This window comes from Schistocerca americana, chromosome 8 (genome assembly GCF_021461395.2).
Source record: "Schistocerca americana isolate TAMUIC-IGC-003095 chromosome 8, iqSchAmer2.1, whole genome shotgun sequence".
NCBI classification, from domain to species: Eukaryota; Metazoa; Arthropoda; class Insecta; order Orthoptera; family Acrididae; genus Schistocerca; species Schistocerca americana.
The window spans coordinates 134532005-134547954 of NC_060126.1; the positions used below are offsets into that span (position 1 = coordinate 134532005).

General features: G+C 43.6%; 1 protein-coding gene across 1 annotated transcript in view; it reads right to left on the reverse strand.

The window, feature by feature from the left end:
• Positions 1-15950, reverse strand: part of LOC124544796 (protein still life, isoforms C/SIF type 2-like) — a 600560-nt gene that overhangs the window by 335870 nt on the left and 248740 nt on the right. The window lies entirely within an intron of this gene.

Sequence of the window (15950 nt, forward strand, 5' to 3'; positions counted from 1 at the left end):
GAGAGATATGGGATTTCTCGTAACTTATGTATTCCTGTCTTCCACCTACGAGGAAAAGCCTGCTACTGTAAATATATGCTGTAGTCACAACGTCGTTTCGCCCAAGTAGCATCGCAAAAAAACGACTGATATCAGACAGACGTTGCTAACATGGTTTATATGGCAACAGTGAGCCTGGTTCATACAGCTGGCGCCTACGTATATCGAGCATGTTAGGTAATGTAGTACTTACCACTACTTCACTAAGGTATTGTACGATGTCAAAGGTCTGCTAAAGGATGCTAAAGCAAATATCCTATTTGACCGAAGGCTTCTGATTGGTGGTGATTGCCACCGGCAGGACTGGTGCGAGACTATTTGAGCTAAAATACCTTAAATTAGTTGACAGAGTAATAAAGGAATTGGAAAACAGATTTGACATGTAGCACACCATTTCATTTGCCTTTAATTTACCGCCAGCACTGCTTAAAGCTGTGTACCTTACCCAGAAAAAAGTGCAGCTGAATGTAATAGAGGTATTGATACAGCTGAGCTAGTTAAAGAAATCGCTGCTTTCAAGTTCCAGGTGAAGCGCTGATGAAGGTAGTTGACCCGGTTCTCTTTTCAATATTTTAAAGTCTTTTTTCAATGTATGAGTTAATACATACTTGTTCAAGCGCTTCGTGGGATTAGCCGAGCGGTCTAAGGCGCTGCAGTCATGGACTGTGCGGCTGGTCCCGACGGAGGTTCGAGTCCTCCCTCGGGCATGGGTGTGTGTGTTTGTCCTTAGGATAATTTAGGTTAAGTAGTGTGTAAGCTTAGGGACTGATGACCTTAGCAAAATGGTTCAAATGGCTCTGAGCACTATCGGACTTAACAGCTGTGGTCATCAGTCCCCTAGAACTTAGAACTACTTAAACCTAACTAACCTAAGGACATCACACACATCCATGCCCGAGGCAGTATTCGAACCTGCGACCGTAGCAGTTGCGCGGTTCCGGACTGCGCGCCTAGTGACCTTAGCATAAGATTTCACGCACACACACTTGTTCAAGCACTGAGGATATTTGTGACAGCATCAGTGACTGAAGTATTTTGTCATAGCAGTTTCAAGAAATTAAAGATGATACACTACTTTAAGCCACTTATGGGCATAAGCTGACTGTCAAATTTTGCTATTTTGTCCATACAATACGACGGAGGTGATAAACTAGACTTAAGGGTTTAATCAAAGAATTTGCTGGAAATGGATATTTTATGAACTCTTAATTACAGCCTCATTTTTCTTTTCATAGTCTTGTCTGTGTTTCATTTCTTATTAGTAATTTATGCTTTATTAATAATTTAGGGGGAACAGATAAAATCGGTTCTTTATTGTATGAGGGCTATTCGGAAAGTAAGTCCGATCGGTCGCGAAATGGTAACCACAGTGTAAATCCGTTGACACTTTGCACTGATGTGTTGGGCAGTGTCTCTAGTATGCCTGTCGAACGCGTCACGTCGCTCTTTTCAGTTCTGAGCGCACAGTGGGCACGTAAATATGCCTAGAAAATAGCGTCTTCCGTCAAGTACGAGGGCCTGCTGACACATTTCCCCTGATATCAGGCAGCCCACATAACTGTCATACATTTCCTTCTTCATGATGATTCTCTGCCGCACACAGCAGGGGCAATGAAGACGCTTTTCTATGGAAGTCCTTGGCTCCCTTTGAGCTTTATCTCTGTTCACATGAACCGTTGGCAATCAAGACAACATATCGGCATAGACAACAAGCTGAGGGCCAGCGCAGAGAACTTGCGAAAAGCCTTTTATGACGAGGGTATTTTGGAGAGCTGGTACACAACGCTACGGTAAATGTCTAAGTCGGAGCGATGGCGATGTAGAAAAGTAGAGTGAAGGTATAACTAACCGTTGCACATAAAACATTTTTGATTTTCGCTGTGGTTTCCATTTTGCAACCGATCGGACCTTAAAAAACAAATAGCCCTCATACTTCATTTTAAAACCATGTATTATAACTGGTATAAAAACAAGATAAATATTTTGGTTTACTTTCAAGTTTTTTAGAAAATCCATACAGCTCGTAATTTATTTACGGTATTTAATGTTATAGGTAGTATTTTATAGCAATGCAGTTCCTTTACGTAACAATAGTCAATAATGCGTAGTTTTCATGAAACAAATGTACAAAATTATAAAGTTTGTTAAACCTGCGTCGGCAAAATTGTAGGAAAGTAGTTTTACGGAGGGGGTGGGACGCAACTTTGCCTGCTCTGGCAGGTGCGCGGAATCACCTCGGTACAGATATGTTCTTGTCTCGATGGACTACTCGTCGTAAATAAGTCTACTGCAACGCAATTGGCGCAATATACCTTTACTCTCTACCTTGCTACAAGCGATCGTTTTTGTTTGCACGTAGGAGCGAAAGTTGCGTATGTTGTGAAAGTCATTTGGTGTGCAGGTTTTTTTTTATCCAAATGGTGAATTTGAGATTATTAGGAATCATGCATCGCACCAAAAGTTGAAATTTATTTACTGGATCATTGACAATAGAGTTAATTAATCACGTAAGTGGAACTCATAGTAGCTGCAGTTGAGAAAGGCCGTATGGTAGTATAAGTGCGGTTAAGACATTTCGAAAGACAACATTTAATTTGCTCGAGAAAATACATACAAACAGAGACATCAAACAATGGGCAGGGGCACTATGAATATAGCGCGGGACAATAAGCTGAGGCGTGCCAGAGATAAGTCCCGGCAGTCGCTCTATTCTCTGTGTCCTTGGTAGTATATGTAAAAGAGTTTCTTCTACTTCTGCTCCATCTATCATGGTGATGTTTCCCTCATACTGTCTCACTTAACAGTGCAAACTAGAGGAAGAGATCAAACTAGTATACACAATGTGCCTGTGGCATCACAAGTGTATGACATACAGAAATTTGAACTCAAAATCAATGTGTCGATGCTACATATAAATTATTATGCCTGTCCTGCAATGTTTTACCAAAAAAAAAGATGACAAATGGCCATGTAAAAGGGTTCAAGGAACAACAATAAGAAAAAAAAAAACGAAAAAGGAAAGAATATAAAAACGAGGACCTATAAGATGACAGTAATGTTAACTAACACCAGGAATATAATAGGTTAAAAGAATAAAATGTGTTTTTTTAAATGTATCGTTGTTAATATATGTAAATAAACATACATGGTTGCAAAAAAAAAAAAAAAAGCAGAAGATCCTGGGTTCGAGTCCCGGTCGGGGCACACATTTTCAACTGTCCACATTGAATTATATCAACGCCTGTATGCAGCTAGGGGTATTCATTTCATTGTAATTTCAATGTTAAGAAGGCTGTAGACAGCACAATTTTATTTTATCCCTTGTATCTTGTTTTCTTTCTAGGTGCCAAATGACATCGGAATTTTTCGTCATTTAATAGATCTGACTTTGTAAGTATCGAAACTTCATTAAAAAGGGCCCTATTTAGATTCTTATTTATTCACGGTACAGGCTTTTTATTCCTTAAGGTACTGTAAAACCTAAATACTTTTATAGTTTAAAATCATTAAAAGTAACCGGACACCGCTACGTAATGCGGAATTGGCCGCTAGATGTCACAAGTGGAGCACCTGCCCGTATGAAAGGAAGTGGGTAGTGTTGTTTTTAGTAGAGAAAGCAGTAACAACAGAACTGGCTGGGCAGGAGAGCGTAGTAAATTCGAGCGTGAACTGTCATTGGATGTCACCCTCTGGCGCTGGTCAAGTCGACTGTTGGCGACGTGATTGCGAGGTGGAAACGCAAAGGGAAAGCCGCAGGCAAACCAAGACCAGGGAGACCTAATGTAATGATGGATAGTGACCGTCGAGCATTGTAGAGGGTGGTTGTAAAAAATCACGCAAACATAGCAAAACGAATTAATCGTGACTTCAAAATACAACAAGTAGTCTAGCTAGGCCAATGACTGTACTTAGGGAATTGAAAAGAACTGGGTACAGTGATCGAGCAGCTCCTCATAAACCACAGGTATCTGTAATCAAAGCTAAGCGACACTTGAGGTGCTGTGAAGAGCGACGTCACTGGAAAGTAGACGACTGGAAACGAATTATTTCGAGTGATGAACACTGTGGAAATGCGATCGAAGGGTTTGGGTTTGACGAAGCCTGGAAAGCGTTACCAAGAATCATGTGTAGTGCCGTCAGTGAAGGCGGTGAGGAGGTAGTGTTACGGCATTCGTGGTTAGAGTGTGGTTCCCTCATTACGCTGAAGAAGACGCTATACTGCGTACAGCAGAGGAACAGTTATTGTTTGTACCACTATGACACTGCACCCTGCATGAAACAGCATCTGTGAGGCAATTGTTTATGGACAACAACATCCCTGAAGTGGGCTGGCCTGCCCAGAGTCCTAACCTGAAACCAATGGAAGACATTTGGGATGAGTCAGAACATCGACTTGTTTCCAGACCCCAGCGTCCAACGTCACTTCCTCCGCTGGTTTCGGCTTTTGAGGAAAAATAGGCTGCCATTCCTTCACAGACATTCAGACACCTCAATCAAAGTGTCCGCAGCAGAATTTAGGACAACATAAAGGCGAAGGACAGACATGCGCCATATTAACACCCACTAGTAGGTGGCCGGATACTTTTCACTAAATGGTGTTTGTGGGCTCTGTTGCGGGAGGACACTAGGAGGAAAAATATTAAGTCCTCATGGAACTGTGGCAAATGTGTGTGAAATCTTATGGAACTTAACTGCTAAGGTCATCAGTCCCTAAGCTTACACACTACTTAAGCTAAATTATCCTAAGTACAAAAACACACACACCCATGCCCGAGGGAGGACTCGAACCTCCGCTGGGACCAGCTGTACAGTCCATGACTCCAGCGCCTTAGCCCGCTCGGCTAATGCCGCGCGGCTCTCATGGAACTATTGCATTGTATGAAAACCACAAAGCAAACAATAAAATAAAGGTTAGGAAGACACAACTGCACAGAATTCTATAACATGAATGAGCGCAGCGAAAATTGTTTCAAGGTCTGATGTTGGCAGACTACGTCACAGTCGCTTCAACACATTCACATTCAGCATCATTCTACACTCGGCACAATCAATCGGTGATTGACACCACTGACAGATTCGCGACGTGGTTGGCGGCTCAATTACACTCAGGTAAGTAAGAGACACTTACCTCGAATAGTCTATTTTGATCAGAAATACGTTCGTGTAAAACGGACATTAGACTAACTGTCTTGTTAATGTGCCATGTGTAACGTTTTTATTCTCTGCATAAATTGGACCTCGAACATTCTTTCTGACTTGCGCTTCTTTAGTGAAACGCATACAGGGTGAGGTGCCTAACTTACTCACGAGACATATGTATTTGGCTCGTTATTTACACTCAAAATAAAGAATAGTCTAGCTAGCATTGAATTCTCGTGTAAGATATATGTGCAACATACGGTTGGCCGGCCGGAGTGGCCGAGCGGTTCTAGGTGCTTCAGTCTGGAACCGCGCGACCGATACGATCGTAGGTTCGAATCCTGCCGCGGGCATGGATGTGTGTGATGTCCTGAGGTTAGTTAGGTGTAAGTAGTTCTATGTTCTAGGGGGCTGATGACCTCAGATGTTAAGTCCCTAGTGCTCAGAGCAATTTGAACCATTTGAACATACGGTTGTTTGATCACGTTAGTTAGGTCGTGGAGTTTTACAGTACTGGCAAATACATTTCCTTGCCCTGTGGAATATAAGACTCGCATAAGCAAGTCCCGGGTAACGCCAGGTAATCAATTCATACACCATGTAGTTAGTTTAAGTACTGTAATTAATGTTAACAAAATACAGAAAATCATTTAATTTTTATTTATTTTACTTCTTACAGTGCCTAATTAATCCAGATTTTCTACGTATTTTTTGCTACATAAATGATGTTCTATGCCCTGATGTGGGACAAAAACAGGAGTAAAAGACAGAGTCTGCCAGAAAAATGCATACACTCTGTCAGGCTCTATCGAAATATCGACATTGTCGTTCGATTTGAGTTAAGAGTGTGTCGTAGTACGGTCTTTGGCTCAATAGATGTCGTCACTTTCATCTCGGTACTGAGAAAACAAGATGGCTGGAGCACACATGACATTTGAGAAACAAAACTGTATTGTGAAGTGGTTTTGTCAAGTTTGATAATGCCACTGAAATGCAACGTTAGTTGAGGCGTGAGTTTGAAACAGAACCGCCAACCCACCTAACAATTAAACGCATCATTGACAAGTTTGAATTGCATGGAACAGTTGGTGATATTCACAAAGGAAGATCAGGAAGACAGCGTATAGCTAGAAGTCCTGTTTCGTCGGCTCTCGTGTTGGAAACGTCTGTTACTTCTCTATAGAAGTCTGCTACGCAATGTGCACGTGGAGTGAGAGTTAGCAGTACAAGTGTACGCCGAATTCAGAAAGCTGAAAAATCGAAAGTTTACATTCCACGATTACTGCACGCGATTAATGATGACGATCCTTATCGCCGAATCCAATTTTGCGAATGGTATCACCAAATGGTAACTGATGACGAACAATTTGTGACTGAGGTAGTGTGGATTGACGAGACACAATTTAAACTTAATGGAAACGTGAATCGGCATAACAGTGTGTACTGGACACCGGAAAATCCGCATGTTTATTTCGATGAAGCGGCCAATCTACCAGGGGTTCATCTGTGGTGTGGACTATCATCTAGGGGCTTAGTAGGACCCTTTTTCTTTGTTGCTACTGTCACTGGAGAAGTGTACCTGGAAATGTTACGCATATCAATTTTGCCAGGTATACGTGAGCTTTATGGAGCTGATGAAGAGGTCTTCTCGCAACAGGACGCGGCGCTACCACACTATCACCTAGCCGTAAGAGCGTTCCTGGATGACAATTTTTCGGGGCACTGAATTGGACGAAGAGGGCCAATTGAGTTCCCTCCACGGTCGCCAGATCTAACACCTATGGACTTTTACTTGTGGGGAACTGTGAAAGATGACGTCTATCGACGTAAGCCACGCACTGTGGAGGAACTTCGCCAGGAGATTACAGAGCCACGTGCAGCGATTTCCACTGAAACATTTGCGTAGTTCAGGCGAATGCTCGTCGTTCTGTCATGTGTATAGCTGCCAACGGTGAACATTCTGAACATTTAAAGTAAGCAAGTGCTAAACTGAAGGTTGTACAACACGTTTGACCAATTATTAAAGGTAAAATAAACACATAAGTAAAACTTTTCGTTCCTTACAGTGTGTATACATTTTTCTGGCGGACTCTTTGTACTACGATTAAAAAATGGTACGATTCATCAAAATTTTAGGACAGGCTCAAAGTGAATACTGTTTATGTTACAAAACAACTGAAACACGTCCAATATTCAGAAAACTAAGTGTAATACGCCTGAAACATATGAAAATAGTGCCACTGAAATATGAAAGTGGAGCTGATTGTCGAATGTACACCCAGAGCTCCATGGAAAAACATGTAAAGCTGTACTACTGTGATGAAATAATAATAACAGTAATATTCGGTAGGTAAATTAGCATGTTACAGCATACTCTAAACACATGTTAGTCCAAAATAACTAATAACAAACAGAAATTAACATTATTTCCCGAAAACACGCTGACACTGAAACAAACACCTTACTTCAAGGAGATTCTGCCACCTCTAGACGAGTTTAGGTAACTGCTTGAGCTACAATAAAATAAAAGTTGGGTGTGGCATGTACGCTACATGAGGACCAAAGAGGTTATAGCAAGAGTTTTCGAAGCTGATTTTCGTGTAAAAATAATATACTCACAAGAAGAAAGTTTTTAGACTTCGTTAACGGGTGATGTTATATGGATATCTAGAAGAAATAACTCAGCTAGTAAAAGGAGAAGGTATCCGTTCTTGCGGCGAACAGGCGGAAGCATTTCTCTGAGAGAACAGAGCGCGAGGACGAAGGCGGAGATGAATGGGCCATTATTTGGAAGGCCTTACTCGGGCAGAAGAGATGGGCAATATAGTCGCAGGGAACTGCACAGAAAATAACGGAACCAGAGAGGGATCACACATTCCTTTCTTTTCCCTCAGTGGTGAGCGAAATACGCAGAGGTAGTTCTGGCTCAGCTTGTAAATGTGGTGGTAAAAGCTATCGGTATGCAAAGAAAATTACCTGTTGTCGGCAATTTTCTTGGTATAAAGCTTGGACTCCCGCTAAAAACTTTCACAAAGAAATTTAGACGGGGACAGCCCAACCGAAACAGTTCGGAACCTAACCTTTGCCTCTTAGCTACAATCAATTTACGTACACTGTTGGCCATTAATATGGTCACAGCAGCAAATTTTGTTAATTGTGTGTAACTGTACAGCACAAAAAATGTACGAATCAGTTTGAAGGAGATTTGGGGGAATACAGTGGACGAAATTCGGTAGACAGACCTGTTATATCTGGTAGCAACGACTGACCATCAAGTCAAAGCTTCTGTAAAGTTTGGAAGGTGGGAAGCGAGGTACTGGATGAAGTAAAGCTCTGAGGACGGGGCGTGAGTCGTGCTTGGGTGGCTCAGTTGGTAGAGCACTTGCCCGCGAAAGGCAAAGGTCCCGAGTTCGAGTCTCGGTCCGGCACACAGTTTTAATCTGCCAGGAAGTTTCAAGTCAAAGGGTGGATGACAGATACAGTTATGCCATACCATAATGCTTCAACTCTATGCCAGATGTGGAAGGTTCGCGTTCGTGGCGTTTCTATCGCCCATAAAGAATCTTTCTGCTAAAAGAAAGTGTGCCATCACTCAAGTCAAGGTTGTTCTTCGGCCAGCACCAAAGACAGCCTCCCCAATTGGGTTTGTAGGATGGTTCTACGGAAGACAGTCGTGTATAAGATCGCCTGTCAGTGTGGAGTGACGTAAAGGGATGGACAAGAAACCAGCCCTGGATGATGCGAGATGTGTGAACAGGAACCCTGCCGTCTTGGAACACAGCGCCTCCTTTGGGGAACAAACATTGTACCGTCGGATGGACCTGAGCAGCCAAAATGTTCACATAATTCTTGTCAATAACGCGATCTTGAAGAATAACCAGTGAACCCAAAAAATACTACGATATGGCTGTTAAATCATCACCGAGCTCCCACCATGTATCATTCTTGGGACGTAAATCCAGCCAGAAATTGGACACAGTGTTAAACAAGACTCATGTGACAAAACGACTTTCTTCCCTTGCTCCACAGTGCAGGTTTTATGGCTTCGGCATCACGTTTTCCTGTTACGGGCAATTTTATGGCTAATGAGTGGTTCTGGAATCCCAACCCGCCCTTGCAGTTGCTTGCTTAAGGAGCTCAGCTCTCATTTTACGTCACATTTCTCTTCAGTGATTGTCTGTCACGATGACTCATGACACTTGTTCGTCCACGTTGTGACTTAGTGGATGATCTACATGTCTACATCTACATGGATACTCTGCAAATCACATTTAAGTGCCTGGCAGAGCCTTCAAAATAATCTATTATTCCAATCTCGTATAGCGCGCGGGAAGAATGAACACCTATATTTTTCCGTACGAGCTCCGATTTCCCTCATTTTATCGTGGTGATAGTTCCTCCCTATGTAGGTCGATGTCAGCAAAATATTTTCGCGTTCGGAGGAGAAAGTTGGCGATTGGAATTTCGTGAGAAGATTCCGTCGCAACGAAAAACGCCTTTGTTTTAATGGTTTGCAGCAACAATCCTGTATCATTTCTGTGACACTCTCTCCCATACTCCGTGATAACACAAAACTTGCTGCCCTTCTTTGAACTTTTTCGATATACTCCGTCAGTCTATGTGGTAAGGATCCCACACCGCGCAGCAGTATTCTAAAAGAGGACGGACAAGTTTAGTGTAGGTAGTCTCCTTAGTAGGTCTCTTACATTTTCTAAGTGACCTGCCAATAAAACGGTCTTTGGTTAGCCTTCCCCGCAACATTTTTATGTGTTCCTTTCAATTTAAGTAGTTCGTAATTGTAATACCTAGATAAAAAAAAGTTCAAATATGTGTGAAATCTTATGGGGCTTAACTGCTAAGGTCATCAGTCCCTAAGCTTACACACTACTTAACCTAACTTATCCTAAGGACAAACACACATACCCATGCCCGAGGCAGGACTCGAACCTCCGCCGGGACCAGCCGCACAGTCCATGACTGCAGCGCCTTAGACCGCTCGGCTAAACACGCGTGGCTAATACCTAGATATTTAGTTGAATTTACGGATTTTAGATTAGACTGATTTATAGCGTAATGGAAGTTTAACGAGTTCCTTTTAGCACTGATGTGGATGTTTTTCCGCTTTCTCTATATGCGGTATGAATCTTCGGTACGGTGCCTCTTGAAACAACGAACACTTTGGCTATCTTGGTTACGGAAGCACCGACGAGTCGAGCACCAACAAACTGCCCACGATCGAATTCATTTAGTTCCGATTTAATGCACTCGCGACTACACAGAACACTTTTCTGAACACGACCGACACTTGCAACCTATTGAGGACATTACGCAGGTGCCGTTCATGGCCAAATACTACATCTAAACCTGCAGGCTTGGCCAGCATCTGGATTTATATTCAAAAACGCATTTCTCGTGATGTTCCCATATTTTTGCCCAACCCCTGTATCGGACGTATCTTACATGCAGTTCAAAAACGTTGCTCGGAACATCGACGCTAAATTCGTCTGCAACAGCCTGATAAAATCTGCCATGGCCTAGTGTCGTTTTCATGTAAATCACGGTATGGACTACGAGAAACGCCAGACTTTAACATTTGTACCATACTTCTGGAATCTGATTTTCAAGTAGGCTATTGAAATACGTATGACTAGTGATTTAATGTCCGCTTGCTTAGCTGGGTGGTAACGTGCTCGCCTCCCATGCAAGCGGGTCCGGGTTAGATTCTCGACCGAGTTGGTGATTTTCTCCGCTCGGGGACTGGGTGTTGTGTCATCATCATCATTTCATCCTCATCAATGGGGTGTTGACTGAAATAAGACCTGCACTTGGCGGCCATACTTCCCCGGAAGGGGCCTCCCGGCCAACGATGCCATAAGCTTATTTCATTTCAGTGCTTTCATTAATCGTGAAGAAGGTTTCATCCTTCATAAAAATTGGATCCGGCGCTGGATGTTGTGACTTGGCAAGACAGCCAAGCCACTACGAGGTGAAGCCGAAAGGCACGCGTTTAAGCTCACGCAGGCTGGCGTGAGGTCTGGAACAGGTTAAGTAATTATACTAGGAAAAAAAAGTACGTAGCTGATGGAATGCTTAACTTTAATCCATAATTGGTGAACATCGGTCTGACGGTACATGCATCACAAGATAAGTAGCAAATGATAATGGCGCCTTGCTAGGTCGTAGCAAATGATGTAGCTGAAGGCTATGCTAACTATCGTCTCGGCAAATGGGAGCGTAATTTGTCAGTGAACCATCGCTAGCAAAGTCTGCTGTACAACTGGGGCGAGTGCTAGGAAGTCTCTCTAGACCTGAAGTGTGGCGGCGCTCGGTCTGCAATCACTGACAGTGGCTACACGCGGGTCCGACGTATACTACCGGACCGCAGCCGATTTAAAGGCTACCACCTAACATATGTGGTGTCTGGCGGTGACACCACACTGGATATACACTGGTGCCCAAAATTAAAGCCGGCCGCTGTGGCCGAGCGGTTCTGGGCGCTTCAGCATGGAACCGCGCGACCGCTACGGTCGCAGGTTCGAATCCTGCCTCGGGCATGGATGTGTGTGATGTCAAAAATGGCTCTAAGCACTATGGGACTTAACATCTTAGGTCATCAGTCCCCTAGAACTTATAACTACTTAAACCTAACTAACCTAAGCACATCACACACATCCATGCCCGAGGCAGGATTCGAACCTGAAACCGTAGCAGTCACGCGGTTCCAGACTGAAGCGCCTAGAACCGCACGGCCACCGCGGCCGGCTGTGTGATGTCCTTAGGTTAGTTAGGTTTCAGTAGTTCTACATTCTATGGGACTGATGACCTCAGATGTTAAGTCCCATAGTGCTCAGAGCCATTTGAACCCAAAATTAAAGTAACAAATAGGAATTTTGCAATGTTACGTTCATTTCACCACGAAACAGTACGAACAGGTTATAGCAATGTAGAAACAACGTATGGAATACAGAATGTAAACAACTGCAACATACATAACCGTAAACGAAAATATTCTTCGTTTTTTCCAACTTAAAACATTTGCACACACATTACCACAACTGGTTAATGTGCTTACTATCGGATGTGACCACTTCTGGCAGCAATACAGGCCTGACAACGACGGAGCACGCTATGAATAAACGCCCTTTTTTCCTGCGGAGCTGCTCGCAAGTCTTGGAGAGTGGTTGGCATATGTTGACGTGATGCAGCCCGTCACCCTAGTGCATCCCAGACATGCTCTATGGGACTGAAATCGGGAGGGCGAGCAATCCATACCATGCATGCGTTATCTTCCGTTGCCAAGAAAACATCAACCGACCATTCGTTCTCTATGAGGTCGAGCATTATCGTCCATCAATACGAAGTCTGGGCGCAATGCACCTCGCAACAACCATACATCACGTCCCAAGACCTCGCCACGATACCTGACAGCAGTTAAAGCTTTCCGATTAACCCATACAATTTCGTGGAGAGGTGTTCGAGTGGTCATCGTAATCCCAGTCCACGCCATTAGGGATCCTCCTCGATATCGGTCTCTTTCCACATTTAATGGGTTTCGAAATCGTGTTTGACATTCCATTCAGATGCGAATCGGTCGAGAATCACTCTCCAGACCAAATCAGGACAGGTCTGTGAAAAGAACGTTGGTCCACTGTTCGACTGTCCAGGTGGCGTGTTGACGACTCCTCTCTAGGCTTTCTGTGAAGACGCGTCAGACACACACATACAGCAGGTCTCCGAGAATAAAGCCATAAAGCCCACTCTGTCGAAGCCTTGTCTACACGTCTGCCTCGATACAGTACGTCCAGTGGATGCTGCGAGGTCAGATGCCAGTTGCCTTACAGCCAAATAACGGTCCTCCCTGATGTCACACGTAGTGGATCCTGCCCTGGTCTTCGGTATAGAATTTAGGTCTCTATAAACTGTCGGTTCATCCGAGAAACAACAGAATGGTCCACGTTAAGCGATACAAAAATGGTTCAAATGGATCTGAGCACTATGGGACTTAACATCTGAGGTCATCAGTCCCCTAGAACTTAGAACTACTTAAACCTAACTAACCTAAGGCCATGCCCGATGCAGGATTCGAACCTGCGACCTTAGCGGTCGCGCAGTTCCAGACTGAAGCGCCTAGAACCGCTCGGCCACATCGGCCGGCTTAAGCCATCCGCCCACATGGCTTTGCAACTGTCCTACCGACAGTTAGTTTCATTATATCGTCAATTAGACACAGGACGGGGAAATAGCAGTTTGTTGCTTTAATTTTGGGCACCAGTCTAGTTAGTTGTTACAGACAACGGTAATGTCCCCCCCCCCCCCCCCCCCCCGACCAGAATTTGTGACACATATTCCTCACATAAAACGTTTTCTATATATTCCACTAGGATATGTCGTATACGCATGTGCATTTGGCTTGCCCTAACAGTTGTTAGATAAACGTGAACGCTTTACCGTCAATCACTGTGTAAATTCGAACAGCGAAGAGTGAAGGAGAGAGTAGCTGGTGATATTCTTTGATACAGAAAAAACTTCTGACCGTGTATGGCATGGTGGCTTCATATTTAAAATAGACCGGGACATACTCACAAGATAAGTAATTCTTTCCTGAGAGACGAGGGATTTTTCATCAGGGACGACTATCATTGCTGCAACACGAAAAACGATTGTGGTCGGGTTTCCGCAAGATTCGGCTATGGGACTCGTGCTGTACTCTTATCTACAACAACGATATACGCAAGCAGGAGGGAGGGGAAATCTTTCAGTTTGCGGGTGTCACTGCACGACTATTTCTGTGCTGCCACAACCGTAACTTCATTGGTTGGCACCTCCAGAACTCTGACATATCAAATATTGAATTTGTAATTTTGTGTATGCACAAAGTGCTCTGTCAAATTTAAATGTAATGACTAAGACAAACTACTGTAATGGCTGTGGTGGGGGTACAAGAAGGTGATAAAATTAATTAAAAAAAAACAGCTAGGCAGAATCACCATATGATGCACTGCTTGAAAGGTGAAAATCAATCATAACGAGGATAAAGGAATTCTCCTCACCACCAAGCTCAAAACCGGAACTAGCAACTGGCAACGGTCTTCATTTGGAGTGACTCAGTTAAATACCTTCGCCATACCATGGATAAGAGATTCTTGAGGTCGCACATAACCAGTGCAGTCAACAATGGTTGAAGTCGAACTTTATCAGTTGTATCAGTTCGTAAAGAGTGGTGCACTTTCAGACAACGCAAAACTGACAATATGGAGTGCTATCACGCATTCGGCTATCTTGTACGTTTCGGAAATGTGGTCAATGACATCAAACATTCACAAACACTGCAGACTCTTCAAAAGAAAATTTTCCGAATTGTCATGGAGACTCACAGCTATACCCTGAACACACTCATTAGGCAGCTCTTTCAGCAACCACCCATCTACCAAATCACCCAGAGGAAATCCATAAGAATCTGTGTGAAAACTTCTTTGCTCCACAATCTCACCAGTTCACTGGTTCAGTAACTCCTAAATTCGCCTCATGAATGACCAAAGGTCACCATCGAGTGGCGCTTTAGGGACTGACACACATTTGAAAACTGTAACACTGTACACAGATAATATCTCCTCATTTTTCTAACCGTATCACAGTCAGGTGGACATAATGCCCTTTGGAGTTTCTGTTTGTTTCATGGCCAATGCTCTTAGCATCAGTCGTTACTGTTTACTTCGAAAATGGATGGTTCAAATGGCTCTGAGCACTATGGGACTTAACATCTATGGTCATCAGTCCCCTAGAACTGAGAACTACTTAAACCGAACTAACCTAAGGACATCACACAACACCCAGTCATCACGAGGCAGAGAAAATCTCTGACCCCGCCGGGAATCGAACCCGGGAACCCGGGCGCCGGAAGCGAGAACGCTACCGCACGACCACGAGCTGCGGACACGGATGAATACTTTAGAGTCGAAATACTAACAGAAGACAAAACTTGATTTCGGCTAAAGTCTCGCTGTTTTATGGATCATGGAGTGCGCCGTAAGAACACTGAGATTATATTGCGATTTCTGTAAAAATAAAATACATTCTACCATGCAGCTAATAAATTGCAGAGTGTTTTCAAAGCATTGCAGCGTCACATTCAACGCAGAAAATTCCACATGGAAAATCCTGGATATCCTGAGGCGATACGTATCTTTGTTGCGCCTGTAAAATTATTAGCAGGTGTTCCGTTCCGTTTGGCTTTTACAAAGAGGGCTTGTCGCCACTGCAACACAAATCTAGCGCAATCGCAGCGACTGGCAATAGCTCTGCGACACGCCACTACAAAATAACGAGGTTTGACGAAACGGACCCCTCTTCGTGCAGAACGTCTATTAACTCCGGGTTGGAATTCCGCTATATCGGCAATTTTTTGTGTTCCAGAAAAATAGAAACCCATACGTCAGGAATAACGGCTAATACCCTCGAAACAAGTGATTGACGTTCCAAATACGTTGTACCGACGTCAGGTCTTTTTTGTACTACACATAAAGGCGTGCAGTACAGTCGAGCGCAAAGGCGGTCCGTCTAACGCAAAAAAAGAAAGAAAAAGAAGGAAGGGCAGAACGGCGTTTCCGCGATGCCGGACCTTTTGTAGTGCTGACGGTGTTTTACGAGGAATTGCAACACTACTGTGAATGACGCGGTCGGATCCAAATATCAGTTTTTCTGCTGTTGGACTTCCTTTTTGGCTCACCATAAATAACCGTAGTGGATAGAAATACCGACGTGTTATTGCTTCA